This window comes from Myodes glareolus, chromosome 12 (genome assembly GCF_982192425.1).
Source record: "Myodes glareolus chromosome 12, mMyoGla1.1, whole genome shotgun sequence".
NCBI classification, from domain to species: Eukaryota; Metazoa; Chordata; class Mammalia; order Rodentia; family Cricetidae; genus Myodes; species Myodes glareolus.
Window position 1 is genome coordinate 41,774,335 of NC_142037.1, and position 21,874 is coordinate 41,796,208.

At 42.4% G+C, this 21,874-nt stretch overlaps 1 protein-coding gene across 4 annotated transcripts in view; it reads left to right on the forward strand.

The window, feature by feature from the left end:
• Tsc22d1 (TSC22 domain family member 1) overlaps positions 1-21,874 on the forward strand; it is a 100,873-nt gene that overhangs the window by 22,558 nt on the left and 56,441 nt on the right. Inside the window, exons 2-4 of one of the 4 annotated variants that reach the window (XR_007229495.3) lie at positions 249-398; positions 1,502-1,668; positions 2,471-4,167. The exons of 2 other annotated variants lie outside the window; for them this stretch is intronic. The gene's annotated coding sequence lies outside the window, so the exon portion shown is untranslated. Of the gene's footprint in view, positions 1-248; positions 399-1,501; positions 1,669-2,470; positions 4,168-21,874 lie in introns of those variants that run through there. One more of the 4 variants, XR_015739483.1, reaches the window with a different exon arrangement.

A 21,874-nucleotide genomic window follows, 5' to 3' on the forward strand; every position in this document is an offset into this window, starting at 1 on the left:
TCTGGGTGGCAACCCTACTTCTCTGTTACTTTCATTTTTTTTTTCATTTCTTTTAACTTTTAGAAAATTATAGGTTGGTTGGTTAAATTCATCACAGGTTTCTTTTTCCTGGGCCAGATTGTTTTATTTCTCATTTGTGCAGAGATTTGGATATGTTCCTAAGGAAGGGTTCAGCTTTCTTTTTATCTTCAGGCTTTTAAAATTCATTCTAAATGTTGTTAGATAATGGAGTAACCATTTTTTTTCAGCTTTGGTTTGTTTCCAAACTGGCTGCCAGAGCCAGGAGGAAGCGAAGGCAGTATCACTAACTGTTGGTTACTACCTCCTTAATGCTGAGACTATACCCCTTGTTGGTTTGGTAGAGAACAGGAGAGAGCACAGTCCTCGTTCCACAACAGGTAAGGAGCCCTTGTGATCACCACCAGTCCACGTGAGAGGGAAATAACTTAGTAGAATTCCCCCCTTTTTACCCAAAATATAACATGCCCCAGAAGTAGGACACCTTGGCTGAGTAATCAAAGAGCAGGGACAAATGGCACCTTTGTAGTCAGTGAAAGATCTTCAGATTTACAGGAACTTACCACTCTGTACCACAAAGATGATTGGTTGTTTCCCCCAAGGCAATATTGTTAATCCCTATAACTTTAAACACCTGCCTGCCTCTCTGGTTCTCCTTTCAACTTCTCCTTGATCAGATGCTATGTGCTTTAACTTCTGTCCTACAGTAAAGCTATTTTCCAGGATCTTTAGCATCATCTATTGTTTGCTATGCTTTGATGCTTTAATTCCTACATTATGGCCACTAATGATTTATTCCTGGTCCCTCTTGGCTCCAAACAAAATGATCATGCATTTGAAAACTTTAAGTATCTATTATCTATGAGCATTATCCTGCCCTCCAGTTCCAAAGATGAATGCTGGAAAAGAAACCCTTTTCAATGACATTAGTCAGAGCTTTGATAAAATTCAAATTTAACCTTTTTTGGCCATAATATTGGCCTATAGTGTGGATCAATTCTCTCTATAAAGTACTGGAATTTAAACTATTAAATTGAACTTTTTAGATATTCCTAAAGTGTAGTATTCTGTTACTATGATTATTCTTTCTGCTTTCTGATCCATCATCTTCTCTTTGATGGAAGAACTAACAGGGTCTTTTGATATATCTGAGATTGAATGCCTTTTCCCTGTCCCTTTAAGACAATTATGATCTTATTTCCCATCATAATATATGATTTTTTTTTCCTTCTATCTTCTGTTTGAAGTTGAGTGGTTTGTCACAGAGTATATTATGGCTTAGACAAGTACAGGTCCCTTCTTAATAGCTACTAAGGTATTAATTGTTGTGGTAACAGACTTCTAAAATTCAAATTAAGATGGTACTCAAGAAAGTTTGTCCCAAGATAGCTCCTGTTTGTCCTGAGGATAAGCCATTGCAAACTCAAAATGACCAGAGTATGTAATTTTTTTAATAAGAATTTTTTCTTAAATCTATATTCAGCTCTATTCCAGTGCTTCTCTCCTCCCAGAGGTGCAAGGAGTGATCCTAGAGCCACAGATACAGCCAAGACCACGGAGAGCTTTTGACGTCAGGGGTCCACTTTCTCCACTGAACCCTTGGAGACAGAATATCCAGCTTCTGGAGAGAGTGGGAAGGATAAGAAACAAGTGGGTGCTTTCCGTTGTTTACTTGGGTGTCTGTAGAGTGGAGTGTCCTTATGCTGCCCATTTTATTCTGTCGGTAATCTCCTTGGCTTCTTACAAGAACCAGGTGGGACTGCAGTCTTGGTTTTTCTGAGAGTACTATCTAGTGCCCATTGAAAAGACAAACTAAAATTGATTTAATTTCTCTCCAGATAATTAAACCAGTGGCTAATCTGGGGCACACACATTATTTGATCTATGCCTGTGTAGTTCACAGGAATTTAAGAAAAGCAGTAACTTCCCGCTTTGGCCTTTAAGGTAACAGTGAACTGGATAGAGTTCTCTTAAAGTCCAGAAACTGAAATTCCTGTCCTTTGTCTTTGGGTGCGGTGGACATCTGAGATCTCCTAAGTTATACAGTTGAATGTCTAGGTGTCACCCTGCCCTGTTAGTGAGGACTTCTTGGTCTTTTCCTACTGTAAATGTTAGGCCCTTCCCACTCAGTCTCTTAGGAGATGGAATGATAGTACTGTTGTGGCTTTACCGTCAAACGTAGGCTTCATTCCTTAATAAAATAAATAAGAATGAACATAAGTTTCAAGATTTAATGTCCCTGAAAGTTATATGTAATACATTCCCAAGTAGTTTTCTAGTCCCTAGGAATGACTAGGGCATTAAGATGGTTCTTTCTTAGTTTCTTTGATGCCAGGGGTAGGGTGTGAGTCCAGGCAGTTCTCACCATCTACAGTGGGTAGAATGTGAAGTTGAAGTTGGTGCTTTGGCAAGTTTTCATTGTTTCCTTGGTGGCTTCCTTCTGTGACTCCAGGTATCTTGATAATGGGAGACCGGTTTATTTGTTCTCTAATTGCCCAGATTTCTTTCAACTGGTAAAACATCATACCTCTTCAGCAAAAGGAGTTCTTCTAGCAGAGCCCACATGGATGATATGTGTCACACATGCCAGGACCTGCAGTTTGGAAGGCAGTGGTGAATGGACCCATGCAATATGTCTAGAAGACACAAGGATGAGCCAGCACCTGATCTTGTTGCTTACAAACTTCTTAAGATTCACTCTGGTTTATTTTTGGTCTGAAAATGGAAAGGCTCAAAGCGAAGTAATCTTTCATATTAGAGTTTTATATGGCCATAAAAATATTTCTTATTCTAAAGACTGAAATAGAGGAAGCTTGAGAGTCTTGTCTTTTAGAGCAGCTCTCTGTATTTGTTTCACTTCAAAGATTTATGGGACTGAAAACCGTTTTAATCAAGTAGGCAACCCCCCACTTTAAAAAGTAGCAGAAAAAATACAAAAAGTGTGATAGGCCCTCTCCACCTCCTCCTCTTTGTTACCCATTGCTAAAGGGGACTAGCAAATAAAGGTGAACCCAACTCTTCAAGAGTCTGTTAATGTTAAGATGTACTCTTAGCTCATCTCTTGCTGGTCCTGAGCCTTACCTTACTGTAATCTGTCAGATTAACAGAGTCTAGAGCTGTCTCAGACCAGTGGAATCCTGTCTGTGTTCCTCAGTAGTAAATGCCTGTTAGGTCTGTCCTCCGCACTGACGCACACTACACACGGATGGTGCAGAGCAGTGGTGTGGGACACAGCTAATCCACAGAGTTCTGCAGAAGCCTGCAGGTGTGAATGAGATCTCCAGTTGACAGGAGCTATCAAAATGCTGGTTTCTTTGGTTATCTAGTAACTCTAGAAACCAGTCAGAGCTATTAAGGAAAACTCTTAACAGTCTCCTGATGCTGCCAGTTCCTTTTAATTTGGAATAAGCTTTAAGAAAAGAAATTGTAGAGTTAATATAAAAACAACTGAGATGTTAGGCTCTCAAAGTGTAATAGCTACATTCGCTAAAAATATAATCTGTTTTTAGTCTTTCGGCTATAAGAACAATTTTTTCTTAGAAATTATAAATCATTTTTCAAAAGTATAGTCCTTAAAAGTAAATGTTAAAGATAATTTTGAACAGAAAATTTTCCCCGCAGAGCTCTGAATTCCCTTGAATGATTACAGTTTTGTATTCCTAACTTAATAAGATACTTTATAAGTACATATAAACAAAAACCTGACATTTTAGTAAGAACTCAGGGAACTAAAAGTGACATTTGCCTAGAAATTTAGTTGCATTCTTTAAACCACTGTAGAAACAATTTTATGGCCTGAGGTCATTAGCCTTTTGTCTCAGCACTGAAGACAGAAAGTGGTTTAAGCCTGGGATCTCAAGCTTGAGTTAAGTTCTCTCTGTTCTTAAAGTATGCAAAAGAGATGTCAGTGCGGTTCCATTACCTCATGCACGGCAAGCTATTGCAAAGTGAAACTTTTTGTATGTTACTGTGTACTGATTTGTTGGAACTTTTAATTTTGATGCATTTTCCTTTCAGATTTTAAAGAACAATTTCGTGTTACAATATGCAACCCTATATCATTTCCGTGTTTATTTTATGAATATTAATATAAGTTATTTTTTTCTAGAATGATTAATTGTGTAATATTTGTATTATGTGATCATTTGAAAACTAATAAATATTTTCTCCATGGAAAAATGCACTTACTGATAAATGACTGATTTTTGTTTCAGGAATAGAAAGTGAAAATTGCAACCATATTTTTAAGTGTAATTTAATGTGTCTTTTGCTAAGTATTTCTGGTTTATATTGTCTTCTGTCTAATTTTTTTTGATAAAAAATTCCTCTAATTGTTAAAATTCTAGAGTCAGTATGGTAAATAACAGGAGTAATTTAGTCAAATTTCTGAGATTAAATTGATCAAAATATAACCCCTTAAAAAAAAACATACATGAATAGTCATAAATAGTCCGCTCAGAGCAGAAACCATTTGAAAATGAAAGCCGATCGGAGAACTACCCAAGTCATGAGTCATTCCCAGGAAAGGTTTTCTGTTTCCTGTTGGCTTGAACAAATACCAGCTCCTGACTTCACAGTCTGTTGCTTTTAACCTTATCTAGACAGCGTGGATGATTCTTGTCTTCATAACTAGATACGTTTGCTCACCTGACGCTGGCAGCCAGAGCAGTCACCCCTTGTGCAGTCTGTTAGAACGAGGTTGCCTTTTGGATTTGAAGTAAAGTTCGGAGCACGGACTCCAGCACTTTAAATCACGTAAGATGGAGTCACCTAAGAAATAAAGCTCGAGACTTGACAGCCAGGGACTTCAATTGGGCCTCTCAAGGAAACGATACTCTGAGCAAAACGAGTGCTATAAATGGATACTTTAATGTGGAATAGCTTCTACTTTGGGGCAGGGGAAATGAAGCCAAGATTTTTTGGTTTTGTTCACCTGGTAAGTTTGGAAAAAATGAGTCGAAGTTTGTACTAAAGTGCGAAGTTCTTAATGCTGGGATTAATATTGTTGTAAGGTTCACAGCCCCGATCAGCGGAAGGCTGTGTTTTCTCTACACAATCTTTTCTGTATACATTGGAAATTTTAAAACCATTGCGAAAACATTGGTGAAACAAGAGCTTTACGTGCTCCTTTTCCATGAGCTCTTCCTTCAAATACAACATTGCACAGCGGGAATGTTCACCGTTATCTCCAGAATTCAGGCACGGGCTATGGCTTCACCACCACTGATGAGCTTAGCCATGGTGCAAACATGTTGTTGTGTTTTTTTTTCCTTTTTGTCTGATGAAATAAAGGTTGGGCTTTTTTTTTTTTTTAATTGAAAGGGGGTGGGTCTTTGGAGAGCTGCTTTCCTATGAAAAGTCACAAGCCAGTGACTGGAAAGTACTGACCTTTGAACTTACTGCAGATGTGCGCACATCTCATTTTCCTCTGCTCTGTTGAGCAGTGCAGGTGCTCGAATGCCCCAAGCAAGGTCTTTTTTCATTCAGTTGTTTTTGTTACCTGTGAAGAAGATTTCATATTAATTGGGTTCTAAATGTGAAAAATTCCTGTTTCAAGGTGGTCACACAGGTGCCCCTGGAGGTTTTCCACTAATGTATACACCTAAGGCAAATTAGATTCCTATGAGTGAAAATTCTACAGAAGTTTGAAATGTGCACTGGAGTTTTCAGACATTCTGATGAAAGGGATTCTCAGCACAAGAGGTAAGGCACGGCACAGATAGAGGACCCTTCAGAATGCGGCCAGTGCAGTGGCCACAGGTGACACAGGCCTGCCAGCTTGGCTGCTCTGCAGACAGGTAAAGAGGTAGGAAAGCAATTTTCCCAGAAACTTTCCCAGAGCACAGAAATAGACAAGCCACAAATTTGCTTTTACATGTGTGGGGTTTATTGAGAACTATATCGTAGACATTGTGTCCTCTTTTATACACACATAACCTCTAATCTCATAAGGTGCCAAGGCAGCTTCTGCCTTTTCTCTGCTAGTGTTTATGATCCATATTTAATGTTTTATCTGAAACACAGTCTTCCTGTGTGACACAGGCGGTCCTCAACCTCCTGAGGATATTACAGGTGTGTGTCACTGTTGCTGGCCTTTGATTTTCTGCATCCTGTGAAGGTACTGCACCTGGCCCGGAGTGTCAGTGTTCCTCCGTTATCGCCTGGCTTCAGTCTGCCTGTATCTTCCTGCTTCTCTTTCTTCACACTTAGGATTCAGAAAAATACTAAGTCTTTATTTTGGTTGATAAATTAAGGGGTTTTGCAAGTATTCACTTAAAGTAACTTGGGAATCCTTTATTTCCAAGATTAAGAAATAATATCTGGTATATAAATAACTGAAAGAAGAAAGTGACACTGTTACATTCTTTAAGGACAGCTAAATAGGTTCAAAACTTTGAATGTTAGTACAGTACTTAGTATATCTGAGAGAAATTAATTCTCAACTATGGATGAGATGGGAAAAGAGGTTAGAATTTTTCTTAAGATCTCCAGTGAGGTACTATAGAAAACAACATGATCCTACATGGCATTTGAGTTTTCTTAGGAATTCTAGCTTGTTGATATTTTGTTTCTACTTTAATGTAAAACAGAATAGTTGCTGATAAAATCAGTCACCATTTCATGGTTCTGAGTTTAGAATAGTTTTGGAAAAAACTTGACCCAGAATTTGCTCCTGTGTACTTTTTAAACTTGACCTTCAAATTGACCAGTTTATCCCCTCTTTACATGCTTCTTGATTGATACAAAGAAACAGTATATATAGCATTTCTAATTCCACACCATTGATAAATAATAAATGTGTGGAAGACTCAGCTACAGCTGGGACATAGGTGTCATGTTACCAGGTCTTACTTGTCCTGCTTCTGGATGACAAAACAGGTGTGGTCCCTTTCGTACATGGCAGTCTCCTGTCGGCGCTGAGCCCCCTTTCCACTCACGAAGCATGTTTGAGAGTCTTAAGTACAGCTCTGAACATGGATTTTTCCTCATTGTTTCTCAGTGATCAGCCCAGCACAGCATAGATGTGTCCGACTTTTAAAACCTGACCTTGCTTGTCCACAGGCTCCTCCTATTACTTTGCCCTGACACTTAATTTTATTAGCTAAGATTTTCCTAAGCAGATAATGTTTATAAGTGATGCACAAAGAAATTATTCTGTTTGTAAAAATCAGGTCAGCAGTCAGAGACTGTACAAGGTGCATAATTTATTAAAAGAAGAAAGTTAAGGTGACAGCTAAGACCTTGGAAAATCAGATTACAAAGTATAATCTCTATTTAAGGTCTTTTTGGTTTGCTTGCTTAGTTCTGACATAAATAACTGAATTATGTATTAAATGACCTATATAATATAAAATGTTACCTTTCAGGGTGTCCTTGCAGGCTTAAAGGGTAATCAGGCCTTTTGGAGCCAAACTGTGGTTACATCCCTGGCATTGAGAAGAAGATAAGCTTGTGTTTAGTGAGAAGCAGTGCTTCCTTGGGACAGTTTGGGAAGTGTACCAAAGCACCGAAGACGGTGAAGAAGTAGACGTGGAAACCTGAGCCCTAATGCAAATGCGGTCCTGTGCTGCATACTGAACTGGGCAACATCCTTGGAGCCTAGCAGTATTTGTAGTTGCCAGTTAGAATAGTTTCTCACCAGAATACAAAAGTGACCTCCAGGAAGACATGCGGCACTTACTGGTCTCAGGAGTACTGGTGGGTGCCCAGATCCACAGATGCTCAAGTGCCTTTTATAAAATGACGACTGTGTGTGTATCCACCCACATCTTCCCATGTGTTAGAGATTGCCTCTAGATTAGGTGATACACTGTCAGTGTTAAACCTCATTGATACTTAGGAGTAACAACAGAACAAGGCTGCACGTGTAAGTGAGACACTAATGTTTTCATTCTGAAGCCTTGGGGCCATGGGTACAGAGGAGGCCTGTATCCTACTTTAATGGAGATAGAATTTTGGAGAAAACAAGAATACTGTTTAGGTACAGGAGACACCCTTTTGGGGTCCTTCACCTATGCTTAGCCAACAGTTCGGCTAATATGTGAGAATTAGTATTGTCATTTTATATGCCAAGCAACTCCAAGGTTGCAAAACCTGCCCAAGAACATACTGTCAGTGGGCAAAGGAGATGGCATTTGAACGCAATCTGTTAATCTAAAGAATTCTAATGTCTTTGTTTACCAAAAATTTTTGCCCCCAAAAGGCCGATTTTCAGGACAGTTTTCATTTAGAATTGTAGTATCAGGTCTAAAAAGGATCGATTTACTTAGTGTGCACTTAGACTTTCCAGAGCTATTTTGGAATTGTAGGAAAATATACCAGACAGTGAAGTGGCCGTCTCCTCTCTACTGCCCTTCCCATCTTATATCAATGTGGCACACTTGAAACTGGTGAATCAACTTGGGCACCTTGTTAACAGTCTACATTACTGCCCCTGCTGCCCTTGGCCTATTGCACACTGTCACAGATGGACTGACAGCATCAGAAGAACTTCACTGCCTTAGGAGTCTCCTGGGCTCTCCTGCCCATGCTGTGACTGGGTCATATGGTAAGCCTTGCTCAGCTTCATCCTATACAAACTGCCAGACTGTTCTGAAGGCAGGCGCTTAACTGACTGGGCTAGCCCCCAACCCAGGAAGGATTTTGTCTATACTGGTAGTTTGTATTTTAGAAATGACTAAGTGACTGAGTCATTACCACCAGCCATGACTGAGTGAGTCGTCCAGCCCCACCTAGGTGGTGTCTGGTTCTGGCTGTTCTAACAGGTGTGGTAGTATCTCACTGTTTCAGTTCATAGTTCTCTAGAAATATTCCATAAGGTCCTTTTCATCTCTGTTAGCTTCTTTGGTCTTAGGTATCCGATGGCTTTTGCCTGCTTGAAAGTCAGCTAATTGATTTTGACAAGTGTCTGGTGTGTTTTGCATACCAGTCCTTCTTCAGATGTATGTTTGGCAAAATTTACCCCCTATTCTGTGGCTTCCGTCTATTTGATGATGTTCTTTTCAAAGGGGCATTTTCTTTTTATTTATTTTAAGGACAGTCCATCCTGACACTTTCCCTTCAATGAGTCATGATTTGGTAGTGTTTGTAAAACGTCATTGCAAATCTGTTCACGTAGATTTTTTTCCCCTTGGGTATCTCCCCAGAGTGAGTTGCCCTTGTTGCTGTTCCTGTTCCTTCTCTTGGCATGCTGCTTTGACCTGGTGCTTTGCTACCATCTTCCTCTCAATACTGACGCTTTAGGGAAGGTTTGGAGCCATGGTAGTGCCAGGGTTCGCGTATCTGCAGCATTGAGCTATTTTCCATTTTTTGCTTTTCCAGGCCAGGCCTCATAAGAGATCTTTCAGATCTCTTAGTTTCCACCCACAAAGTAACCTGAAGAATTTGATTGGCTGTGTTGGATCTAATGTCAATTTGGGATGAGCTCACATCCTGAACAGCTTCAGTCTCCCATCCATGAAGATGGGACTTCTCTCCGTTTTCATTTTTCATTGACACTTTTAATCTTTGCCCAAATAGGTCTTATATGAAATAGCATTTTATAAGATTCAATTCACATATTAGAAAAATGAGACAAGATCTTGTTAATAGCCCAGACTAGCCTCAAACTCAGCCTTCTGCTGTAGTCTCATGAGGTCCTTGACAGATGTGTACCACCCATTTTTACTCTGTTTTAATTTAACAGTGAAGCAATTTCTTTAAAAAAAAAATCAGTGACTCATTGCTTGAAGCGCTGTCTTGTCATCTATTAGCCTCTTGTTCTGAAGTCTTGCTACAGAAACTTGCAGAGTTGAGCCCCCTCCCCCCTTATTCTCAGGGACTTTCAACACGTGGAGTGGTATCTGGGGACAAAGACAATTGGGATTTGTTCCTCTTGAATCTACCTTTCTTTTCCTTTACCTATTGCCCTAGTTAAGACTTACCCATCTGATCTGGATGTGTGGGAGAGACGTCCTTGTCTTATCTCAGTGTTAGGGAAGGCAGAGTGAGGTTAGCCGCAGGGCTTTGTAGGCACTCTCAGTGATTGGCTTCCTCCTCATTCCAGTTTCACTAGTGCTTTTAATCCTGAGCTGATGTTGAATCTTGACAAATGCATAAGAAGCATTTGTTAAGGGGTTGGAGAGATGACTCAGTGGTTTAGCGCGCTTGCTACTCCTCCAGAGGAACCAAGTTTGGGTCCCAGCACCCATATTTGGTGGCTTAAAACTGTCTTTAACTTCAGCTCTAGGGGATCAAATGCCTTCTTATGGTCTCCGAGGCACCCATATACTTGCTACACATAACACACAGACACAGACTAAAAAACCTTAAAAAACACATCTTTGAAATAATGAACAGACTGATTTTTTTGCTGTTTGTTTTTCCCATTAATTCTCTTCATTGGTGTCTGAGTTGAGCCAGCCTTGCGTACATCAGATGCCAGTAAATCTCATTTGTCATGGATTATAGTTCCCTTTGTGTGTTGTCAGATTTCATTTGTCAGGGATTTTTGCCTCATTCTTGGTAATTTCCGTTTCTTGTGTTATCTGTGTTTTAGATACTAGTGTCATGCTTGGCAGTTTTTACCTGTTTCATCTCTCTGAAGAGACTGCGTGAATACACGTGGTCACACTGCACTTGTCCACGAGCCAAATAAACAGTTGGTAGAGAATATTTTTCCTTAAATATTTGGTTGAGATACAGTCTTCAGTATCTAGTGCTTGTTTCTGTTTGGGAAAGTTACTAATTACCATCTTCGTTTCTTTGGTAGATACAGGTCTATGCAGTTAGAAACATTTCCCCTATGTGTTAGTACGTTATGTCATTTGAGCTATTTCATCTAAGTTGCCAAAGGACTAGCTTGCCAATGCTCCTTGTCCGTTTTGTGTCTGGGATCATGCGGTCTCAGGTGTATTGTTAGTGTGTTTTGTCGTCTCTTGTTGGTTACTATGAACAGTGGTCAGTACATTGATCTAAGAATTAGACTTGGGTTTTGTGATTTTCTTGGTTTTGGGTTGTTGGACTTCTGGTCAAAAAACTTTACCTGCCTTTTGCTTTAGCCTTACTTTTCTGTATCTAGTTTTTCTAAGATGGAAGTTTAGATTATTGAGACTTTTTTTCACATGAGCGTTCAGCACTATAAATTTCCGCGGGTATTATTTTTGTTGCACTGATCCCCAGGTCTTGATGAATTGGTTGACAATTTTTTAAAAAAGATTTCTTTATTATGTATACAGTGTTCTGCCTGCATGTACACCTGCACGCCATAAGAGGGCACCAGATCTCAATATTGATGGTATGAACCACCATGGGGTTGCTGGGAATTGAACTTGATGCTCTTAATATCTGAGCCATCTTTTCAGCCCAGTTTGAAATATTTTTAAGAAGTTTTGTTTGTTTATGTTGATGTGTGTTCAGAGAACAGCTTTGTGGGGTTGGTTTTCTGGGTCCACCTCAGACCAGTCAGAGTCTTGACATGCCGAGACATCCTGCCAGCCCCTAGTTTGAAACACAGGTTTTTCTTGAGACTACTTCTTTGACCTTTAAATTCATATTGAGTTGCCAAGGATTTGAACTGACCGGAAGTTATTGGTAAGTGTTACTGAGCTTTAGCTTAATTTCATCATCTGAAAACTTGATTTTTTTTTTGCATTTGTTGCATGTTTTACTGCTCAGAATGTGTCTATGGGCTGGGCGAATACCATGCTACAGAGGAACATCAGTTCTTATTCTGGGTGGAGTAGCCTGTAGCTGTCTTTCTGTCCTGCCGATCGATGATGCTGTTAGGTTGTGTCCTTAGTCTGATAGGTCTACTAGTGACTTACTCATGTAAGTCTTTCATGGTAATAGAGGATTTGCTTTTTATTTTTTTCTAATATTTCTATCAGCTCTCCCTCATGTACTCTCATGTTTTTAGTCAGGCACATATATACTACAGATGCTGGCATCTTAGACCGCGACCTTTTTAATCAATGATTCTTATCTGTATCCTGACGCTTTTCTGTTCTCAAACCCACTTTGAAGTGAATATAGCTACTTCCACATTCCCAGATTTTCTTTTTAAAGATTTTTTTCTTTTTAATTATGTGCCTGTGAGATTCTGTGTGTGGTTTTGGCCTGTGGAGGCAGGTGCCTATGGAGGGCTTTGGGTGCCCAGTAGCTGGATCTTGAGGCAGTTTTAAGTCACCTGACTTGGGTGCTAGGAGCCAAACTAGGCTTTTCTGGAAGAGCAGTGAGTTTTTAACCACTGAGGCAGCTCCCTAACCCTTAAAGTTTCTTTTGTATTAGGATGGTTGGCCTCAAGTTTAGGATGGTTGGCCTCAAGTTCAATGTGTAGTCATTGATGACCTTGATCTTGTGCCACCATACTTGGTCTATGTGGAGTTGGGGCACAAACTCGGGGCTTCATGTGTGATCAGCAAGCATTCCACCAACTGAGCTATGTCCCCAGCTTTCTTTTGATTAGTGTGAGCATGGTATCATATTACCTTTTCTCTACTTTAAAAAGAAAATTATTGCTGCGTGTTGTGACGTGTGTTTCTGCGTGTAGGCACACATCATGGGACATGTTTGGAAGTCAGAGGAGGTGTTTGGGCATCAGCTCCCCCGTTACTTCTGTTGAACTGCTCTTGAACTGGGCAATTCTGTCTCTACCTGCCGCCCCACCATGGGAATGCTGGGAGTACAGATGCAGAACGCTGCATCCAGCTCACTCAGAGGGGCCTTTTACCCTGTCTCTCCAGCCCCACCCTCCCTTCCCCCTGCCTTCTGTGTAGGATCTCACTCTGTAGTCCCAGGCTAGCCTTGAACTCAGGATCGCTGGCACTACAAGTATACACTACATGCCTCCCTCTTACTGCACAGTTCCTAGTCTGTACGTGCTTTTGAATTTAAAATGCCTTGTAGGTCGCACATACTTGGATCTTTGTACTTGTTTTCCTGAAAGCATTTGTCCTTGAGGGGCTTACTTACACAGCACTTGCAATGATGGCTGAAATAACTTTTTATTTATTTTTTTTTGTTCTTTCAACATTACTCTGCCACCCCCTTCTTTTGTAGTAATCAAATGTTTTATGAAATTCTACGTATCTTTTCTCCTAGCCTAATCCTTTCATGTTTTAGTCCTTGAATTTACAGTATCCATGGATGGCAAATCCACCTTCAGGTAACTGACTCTTCACATCCTGAGCCCTGCAACTGCCTTATGGTGGACGGCACGCCATCTTTTGTTCACTTTTCCATAGTGGTGCGGTCACCATTTCACAAAGACTTGGACCATTTGAGAGCTGTAGAAGTAACTTATAGTTTCTCACTGTCTCTAAGCTCTCTTCTTTGTGGAGATGTTTGTCACTTGCCTTTTACAGGGACTGTTCACATTCCCAGGCTCGTCTTTTTGTGGCCATTTCTCCGTCTCTTCTTGTCTACCAAAGTGTTGTTTCACTTTGCAAGGGCAGTTTGGCTGGACACAGAATCATGGGTTTTTACTTTCTTCTCAGCCTCTTAAAAAATACTTCACAGCAGTCACCCTGCTCACATGGCCCCTGGAGAAATACCTGCCACAGAACCATGGGAGCATACGTCAGTGAGTTTGTGTTAGAATTGAGCTACACTGCGTGGGCTGAGCTCGTGCTGGCTGCCCTCTGGACATATCCTGTCCCCTGTCCTTGCCACAGGGAATCTTCACTGAGTGGGGAGGCTATTCTGGGAACTTAGCTGTGGTGGTTTTCCCTTCTCCAGAAGCATGTATTTTGTATGTCCTTTACCTCCAGAACCTGGACATGTTTCTGCCATTAATGATTGTGTAGGTGTGAGTTCCCCCACCAGGGAAAAAAAACCCAGTTTTTTTTCTCTCCTAGTCCCCACTAGCTACTCAGTCGTGCCCTGGCCTCTGCAGCGGTTGCCGCTTCTGCATTTGCCTGTTTGCCTTGGTTGAGCTGGAAACCCAGAGTCAGAACCCTGGTTGAGCTTGCCTTGACTGTATTTGGGTCCCAGCGTGTAGGAGAGCTGCTCTACCTTGGCAGATCACCACTGTCACCTGGATTTATTTACCCTTTCCTGAGCATCCTCCCTCTATCCCATGCGCCTCTCCACGAGCACAAGAGGGGCCGAGCTGCCTTCTTCCCCCTCCTCCTCTCTCCAGAGCTCCAATCCTGTTCTCTGCAGTTCAGCTCTGACTCTTGAATCTTTCTTCTGTTATCAGATTGCCCACTCTGATAGATACTTGCTATGAGTATCTTTTTAAAAACTATGTATTTTTATTTTTTAACTCTCTCCCTTTCTCTGCCCCTTTGTGTGTGTGTGTGTGCGCGCGTTTGTGTGTGCGTGTGCATGCATGCACGCATACACATGAGTGAAGCACCTCATGGAGGCCAGAAGGGGTCATGGAGCTGGAGTTACAGACAGTACCAACCATCCGTTGTGGGTGCTGCGTTCTGCCCCGCAAGAGCGGTCTGTACTCTTTGCCTCCACACCATCTCTCCAGCCCCACCATAAGTGTCTTTGATATGCCTTCATACACCACGTTTTAATAAGGCAGGCGTATTTAGCCTGAGAGAGTTAGGAAATGAATGGAAACCGCAAGGTGCTAATAACTCTGACAAGTGCCCCTCGGAGAGAACGTCTCACGTGAATTGTTGAGTCTGGTTGGCTGGTTCCGTCTGTGATTGGGACCACAGGGTGGTACAAAGCAGCTCGCCTTATAGTGGACTTGAAGCAGAAAGCCGTGCGCCATCTAAAGAAAAGAAACCGACGCGACCTTTCCCTCTCCACCGACGTCTCCAGTCTCTGCCCTTTGCTCTTTGGATGCCCAGAATGATCTGTTTGTGTTACCACAGTTTTTCGGATTGTTTCCTCTTCAGTGTGTTCCACCCTGGCTGTAGCTTCCTGCACCGCTGTGACCTCTGGTGTTAAAGTCATCAAGGTCCTGTGGCCCCCAGCCCACCCCACACAAACGTAGGAGAAAACGGCCTGCCTCTGCTCTGTGTCTGACCTTGTACTAGCACAGCCCTGTGCTCAGTGACCTCGTCTACTTTCCGAGGTGCACGTTCTTGGCTTCTGTGACTGCATTTTCTCCCCAACTCGTCCTAGTGTCTTTCTGGTTATCCTTGCTATCCCACCCAGTCCCGCGTGTACCTCAGAGCTCACTCCATGGTTTTCTCTGTTCTCTCTGCATCTGTAAGGGTTTTGCTCAACGTGGTGGTTTCCTGCTGCCAGCCATCCACCAGTTTTTAATCTCCTGCCCTTCTCAAATCTTCACTCGGGAAAAGGTGATGTCTAGCTAGCCCTTGGCTGTTACTGGAAGTCTGCCTCATCTCAGAGTAGCTCCTAAGCCCTTCTCTGCTGTGGCCCTGTTACTGTCATGACTGGGGTGGCACATTCGTTACACTTGGTGAAGCAGTTCTGTACACAGACTGTGTGATGCACAAATTAGTTGTGTGATAAAGTTGAAAATGCATGTCTTCTCAGTCACCCCGCTGTGACCCTGGCTCCCACTGATCACCTTACTGTCTCTAGTCTCTAGTTTTGTCTGGCTTGAGTGTGTGTGTGGGGGGGGGGGGCAGACTGGCTGGTTTTATGACAGTAAGGCTGCTGACTGCTTTTTGTGGCAGATATTTCCTTTCTATCATACCATGGTTTGTTTGTGGATTGGATGGCATCTTGGTTGTTCCCGGTTTGAGGCAGATAAGAGTAAAACCTACATGAATATTCGTGTCCTGCTTGCTTTATGGTGGACCCAAGTCTCGATTCGTGTAGGGAAGTACCCATTCTTGACTTTGGCTCTATAGCATAGTCTACCACCATCTTGTAAGGTGGCCATTTTCTCAGTGTCCAGCCTGATTTGTCTATACATACTTGGAGGGAGGGGTGAGGACTAAGAAAGAAAGGGACAAGAGTCAACAGATGAGTCAGGCGGGCATCCGGTGAGCATGGCGATTGGCCCAGGTTTATTTCTTATAGCCCTTATGTTCACCAGTCCAAATGGGGAGAAGGCAGAAGACTTGCGGGAGCCCTCACCATCTCTTCCTGCGTTCCTGCCAGCCTTGGCCTCCAGTTCTGTTGTTGACGTCATCACCATCATCTGGCAGGGCCAGTGTGCGATCCTGTCAGCTCGGGCTGTCGTGTAGCGGCTTTTCGCCGTTTCTATCTGCAGTTTCCTGGTCCATACTGGAATCTCTGTCACATCTTGTCTCCCCTCTCTTCGGTGGGATATTATAACTGTTACTCACTTAACAAGTTGTTTTCTTAGCGGCTTTGAAGAGTCCTAGTTCAGCGTTGGTTCTTTACCCGGTGGCTGATATTTCCTCCCACCCTATTCAGTCCACAGAGCCTGGTAGAAGAGAGATGTTTAAGTTTTAATGAGCTGTGCCTCATCAGCCTTTTCTTTAATGCACCTTGAGTTTGCTTCTATTAAGATAACAACAAAAAACTAGTTTCCAAATTCAAGGGTACTAGCCTTGTCATCCGTAAGTATCGCCTGGCTTCCTAAAGCCCAGGATGTTGTTGGGCTTATCTTTGCCTGTCATTTATGTCTAATACAATTAGCTTGAAGATGGTTTATATGTATGTGTATGTATGTATGTATACATATTATCTATGTGTGTGTGTTTCTGCCCATCTGTATGTGCACCATGTGCTTATAACCTGCAGAGACTAGAAGAAGGCTTCAGATTGCATGGACCTGTAGTTAGAGGTGATTGTGCGCTGTCCCATGTGGGTGCTGGGAACTGAACTTGGTTTCTATGCAAGAGCAGCAAGTGCTTTCCACCTTGAAAAAGTTTTCTCTAGAACTGTGACTCCCCAAACCCCTTCTTCTCTCTAGTTACTGGTATACACACGCATGTATATACACATGTATGTATATGTGTATGTACATGTGTGTGTGTATAATTTGGGTGTTTTTTTTTAAAGACTTTTGGCATCTTAAGAACGTGATTGGCACTTTTTAATATTTCCACTTTGCAAATTTTCTATAACTGAAAACATAGACTTGTTTCTAACAGAAAGGAACGTATCCAGACTAGGTTGGTGGGTTTGGCTGTAGTGTGTCAACTGTAGGCAGGGATGGTTGTTACCCAACGAACCGGTAAGTCAATTTTGATGGAAAGCCTTGTAGTTAGGGTGAGCCTGTGACTCCCACATGCTTCCCTGACTGACTCTCCCTCCCCTAGTGCTTTTGATTTAGAAGTAAGATCATTGTGGCATATGTATTTTCTCTGCTCTGCTCCAGCCCTGGGGGTAAGAGAGTGGAGAGTCGCTGCAATGACAGCTGGAGAGTTCCCAAACTCCTTGGGGCCTTTAGGACGACCTTCTTGCTAGGGACCTGTATGACAGAATCTCTTGGTAGTCTCACGTTTAATAATTTGGAGTCAATCCCTTCAGCCTTTTGCAGTCACTTAAAATGCGGGTGAGTCGTGGTTTTGACGTCATCTACATTGTAGCTCTTTTGCTTTTCTTGCTTGAATTGTCTTGCTGTGTGGAGCAGTTTTGTGACAGTTGTGAGTTTAATGTGTTAGCTCCCCCCCCACAACTGAATAATATATGTTTCTAGATCACAAACTGCGTTCTAAGTGATAATCTTGTCTGCAAGGCGTCCTGGGAGAACACAGTGTAGGTTGAAGTCTAGTACTGCCCCATGTTCAGACGTGGACAAGTTTATTTTAGGAAAAATAATCTATAAAAAGTGGTTCATAGGACTCTGATCCTTTCCAGCTTTTTGGAAAACTTTTAATTTCTAATCACAAGGCAGTTAGTTTTCCCTAAGTACTTGTTACGGAAGTGGAACTATCTTAAGTGTGTACTTCCCCAGATTAGACGTCCCCAGCCCAACGTTCCTCAGTGTTTACCCGTCGCTTGTCGCTCTCTCCCGTGGAAAATGTGAGTGTGCTAATAAGGGACTTGTTTTTCATCAGTTTTGTTTGGTTTTTTTGTTTCCTTTTTTGCTTTCTCAAGACAGGGTTTCTCTGTGTAGCCCTGGCTGGCCTGGAGCTCACTCTGTAGACCAGACTGGCCTTGAACTCACAGAGGCGTCCGCCACCTCTGCCTCCCAAGTACTGGGAATTGAGGCGCGGGCCACCACACCTGGCCTTTCGCCAGTATTTTAATAACAGTCCTGTGGTGATTGGGATTTTAAACACTGCTCAGTTCCCAGTTCTCATATGAGCCCCAGCTAGCATTCCCTTCTCGGATGACTGTTTCCAGTAGGATGCGGTTTATGCCCATTTTTTAATTAGCATACCCCTCCACGCTCCCGCTGAGCTCCATCGCCCACCGTGGCTGGACTAGGTGGGTAGCATACCCCTCCACGCTCCCGCTGAGCTCCATCACCCACCGTGGCTGGACTAGGTGGGTAGCACAGCTCTGTGTTTAGATTGTTGGCTTCACCCCCTCCACTGAGAAGGTCAAGTTACTTCAAAGACTATGCGCAATGAATTGTGTCACTTGAGAGCGCTACTAAAAATGAACAGGTTTATATAAATTTAAACTCAATCTTCCAGTGGAAAATTAGATGCTTTTTATTGGATGTACTTCGGGCATCACCTTCATGTTTTTAATTTTGGAGGGGGGAGTGTTTTGTTTTTCGAGACGGTTTCTCTGTAGCTTTTGAGCCTCTCTTGGAACTAGCTCTGTAGACCAGGCTGGTCTTGAACTCCACCTGCTTCTGCCTCCCGAGTGCTGGGATTAAAGGCGTGTGCCACCACTGCCCAGCCTCATGTTTTTATTGTTAGAGAACCAGATTTGTTACCTAGATTCATTTTTACTGCTTTGTGTGTGTGTGTGTGTGTGTGTGTGTGTGTGTGTGTGTGTGTGTGTGACTTGGATGTTTGCTTTTTTTTTTTTTTTAGCACACCACTCATTGAGCAGACATCAGGGACTTTCTCTTGTCACTCTGACATCTCAGTACAAACGTTTTTAAACATTTTTAAACATTTATATATAACGTGTTTCAATTAAAATAATTTTATGAGTGATTCCAAGGTGAGTTTGAGTCAGCACTTTTTATGGCGTTTACAGCTCTCAGTTTGCTAACGAGCAGGCCGAGGAGGTGGCACTACGGTTGTGGTCCTCCAAGTCCGGTGTCACCCAGCATGTGCCTCAGCTCTCCAAGGTTTATGTTGAGTGCATTTCTCAGCTCCGACCTCAGTTTGCTCTTCCGACCTCAGTTTGCTCTTCCTCCCAATCTGAAATTTTTAAGTTTCCATCATTTTAAGAGAGGAAACCCTAGCCCGGGGAGAGAACGCAGTGGGTGAAGGCGCCCGCGGCCAAGCCTGCTGCCTGAGCTCCATCCCCAGTCCACACGGTGGAAGGAGAGGGCCCGTTCCTGGAGCTTGTCCTCTGGCCTCCTCATGCTTACACTTAGAAATAAGGGTCTAAAACATTTTTTTTCTTTAAAGAAATAAAAGCCTAATATGAATGAATTCATAAAACAATTTAAAATTCTAATTTTGACTTTTGAGTATTCAAATGAGGTTCCAAGAATTACCCCTTCGGTGTGTTTAATACAAATCCCTAATTGATGCCTATGTTTTAAAGCATCTATTCTTAAAGATCTCTTGCAGTAAGATGCTAGAGGAGCACTTATCCCTGAACTGTTGAAGCATTTTCTTTACAAAGAAGTTAGATTCAGCATGCTGTTAAGATTTGTGTTGTGTAAGAGAAAAACCTATAGCCTGGCTTTAATTAATTTATTTTTATTATTATTACATGCATTGGTGTTTTGTCTGCGGGTATGTCTGCATGAGTGTCAGCTCCCCTGCAACTGGAGTTACAGGCAAGTGTGAGCTGCAATGTGAACCCTGGTCCTCTGGAAGAGCAACCAGTGCTCTTAACTGCTGAGCCATCTCTCCAGGCCCTAGCCCTGTCTTTTACATCACACAGTCTTTTCAAGTTATTTATACTAAGTGACTGGTGAACTATAGAAGAGAGGAATTTTCAGCTCCGCCCTCTCACTTAAAATGTCCTCAAGATCCCTCTGTTTAAAGGTCTCCCACGTGCATGTGCACAGATCTGTGTCCATCAACCACACGGTGGGATCCTGGATCCTGGCACCTGTCTCCGTTTGGCTTCTCTGCTCAGTGACTTGTATATGGCTTAGGGAGTCCCCGGATACTTTTCCAGGAGCCGTACTCTGTAAGGTTTCAGGGAATCCCTTCAGGTTAAAGCAGAAGTTACACATACAGTATTTCTGTAAAAGGAGGAGTTGTTAGTGAGTTTATATCTTCTCCAGGAAAAGTTGCCCGCATCACTTACACACACACACACACACACACACACACACACACACACACACACACTGTTTAGTCTCTTTTAGAAACAATGTAGCAAATGCCAAAGGCCATGCTATCTTAGAAATAGGTCTTAGTTTTCCACTCGGCCCCTTTTTTTTTTTGCAGCCTGCCTTAGAGCACCCGCCCCCTCCACCAGCTACTGCCTTGGGTTGGGGGTGATTTCAGGTGGCAGAGCCGCATCCAGGTCCTGTACCCTATGTATAGCCCACCTTCTGTGTCTCACAGTTGTCAGTGTTTTCGGGAACACTTCATCTGTGTTTCCTGATAAGCAAGTGCATTTTACTGTCAGTGGGATGTTTTGTATAAACAGCAAGTTTCCCTGCAGTGTTAGTGCTATTTAGCACGGATTTGAAGATGCTAAGCTCACTGCATTGAGTATTGTGTGGCTTTAGCCGAGCGAGTCTGTATAACTTGGATATTTAGCTTTTAGGGCTTGTTGATTGTGATACTCATAGCATCTGAAGACTGGGCTTAGGACTGAGTATCATTTCATTATATATATAGAATGCTTGACGGTTTGACTTTCTTGTTGCTTTCATTCGCTGATGAGGCGAACAGGGAACTGGGGCCTGATGTGTTCCTTTACCATTTCTGGCCCGGCATTAGTGACCCTGACCCTGTGTTGCTACTTCCTCATTAACACCTCTGTCAGGTGCCCCCCAAGTGTGAGACAGGAAGGTTGTATTTTATGCATCACACCAAGGGCTGCTGGAGATCCTACACCCTGGTGAGGCCACTGGGGAACCAGCTTGGACAGGACATGTGCAGTACTGACCTTAGGAGACCAGACAAAGGATGGACCAAGAGTGCAGTGCCGGTTTGTGCCGGTTTTCGTATTAATAGCACAGCATTATTTATTTTACTTTATTTCTTTTGTCCTTTTGATTCTTTATTTTTCCCCCCTTGTAGAAATAAAGCTTACCAAATAGAAACATCGCAACCTCAGCCTGGCAGTAACTCTCCAGCCGAACTGGCTAAACCCAGGCGAACACACTTTGCATGTCAGTCTCGGGCTTCTTGTGACCTGTCTTTGAACATCCCTGTGAAGTTAACTGAACTTGAACTGTAAATGATTTGGTGGATGTAGGAGGATGCCCACATTCCTGCTTTATATGGGAAGAGCAGGGAGCGGGTCATTTACTGTACTGACATAGGAAGGAAAGTATCCGTCAGCTCCTCCCAGCCCGCAGCAGCAAGTGCAGCCCTCCCTTAACCGCACCAGGCATCTCGCTCTGTTCTAGGTGGCTGGGCTCCTCTCAACATCTGGGGTTTTCTTTCTCCAGCTTTGAAGCATACAGTCCTTCAAAGTCAAAATGATTTGTAGATCAAGATAAATTCCAGCCTTCCTCGTCCATAATGTTTGCTATCATCTTAATGCCATGATTTAAAAAAATAAATCAAAAAACAGGGTCAGATAAGTCTCTTGAATTATAAAATCTTAGGTAGATATTCAAGCAAGTATTGTGTGAATCCTCATTAGGGTCTTTAGTTATGCCTCTACATAAAAATGAATCAAGGCAGCTTGTTTTTAACTTTGTCCTTTTTTAAAAAAATTTTTGGAATGTTTTGTTTGGTTTTGCTTTTTATTTTTC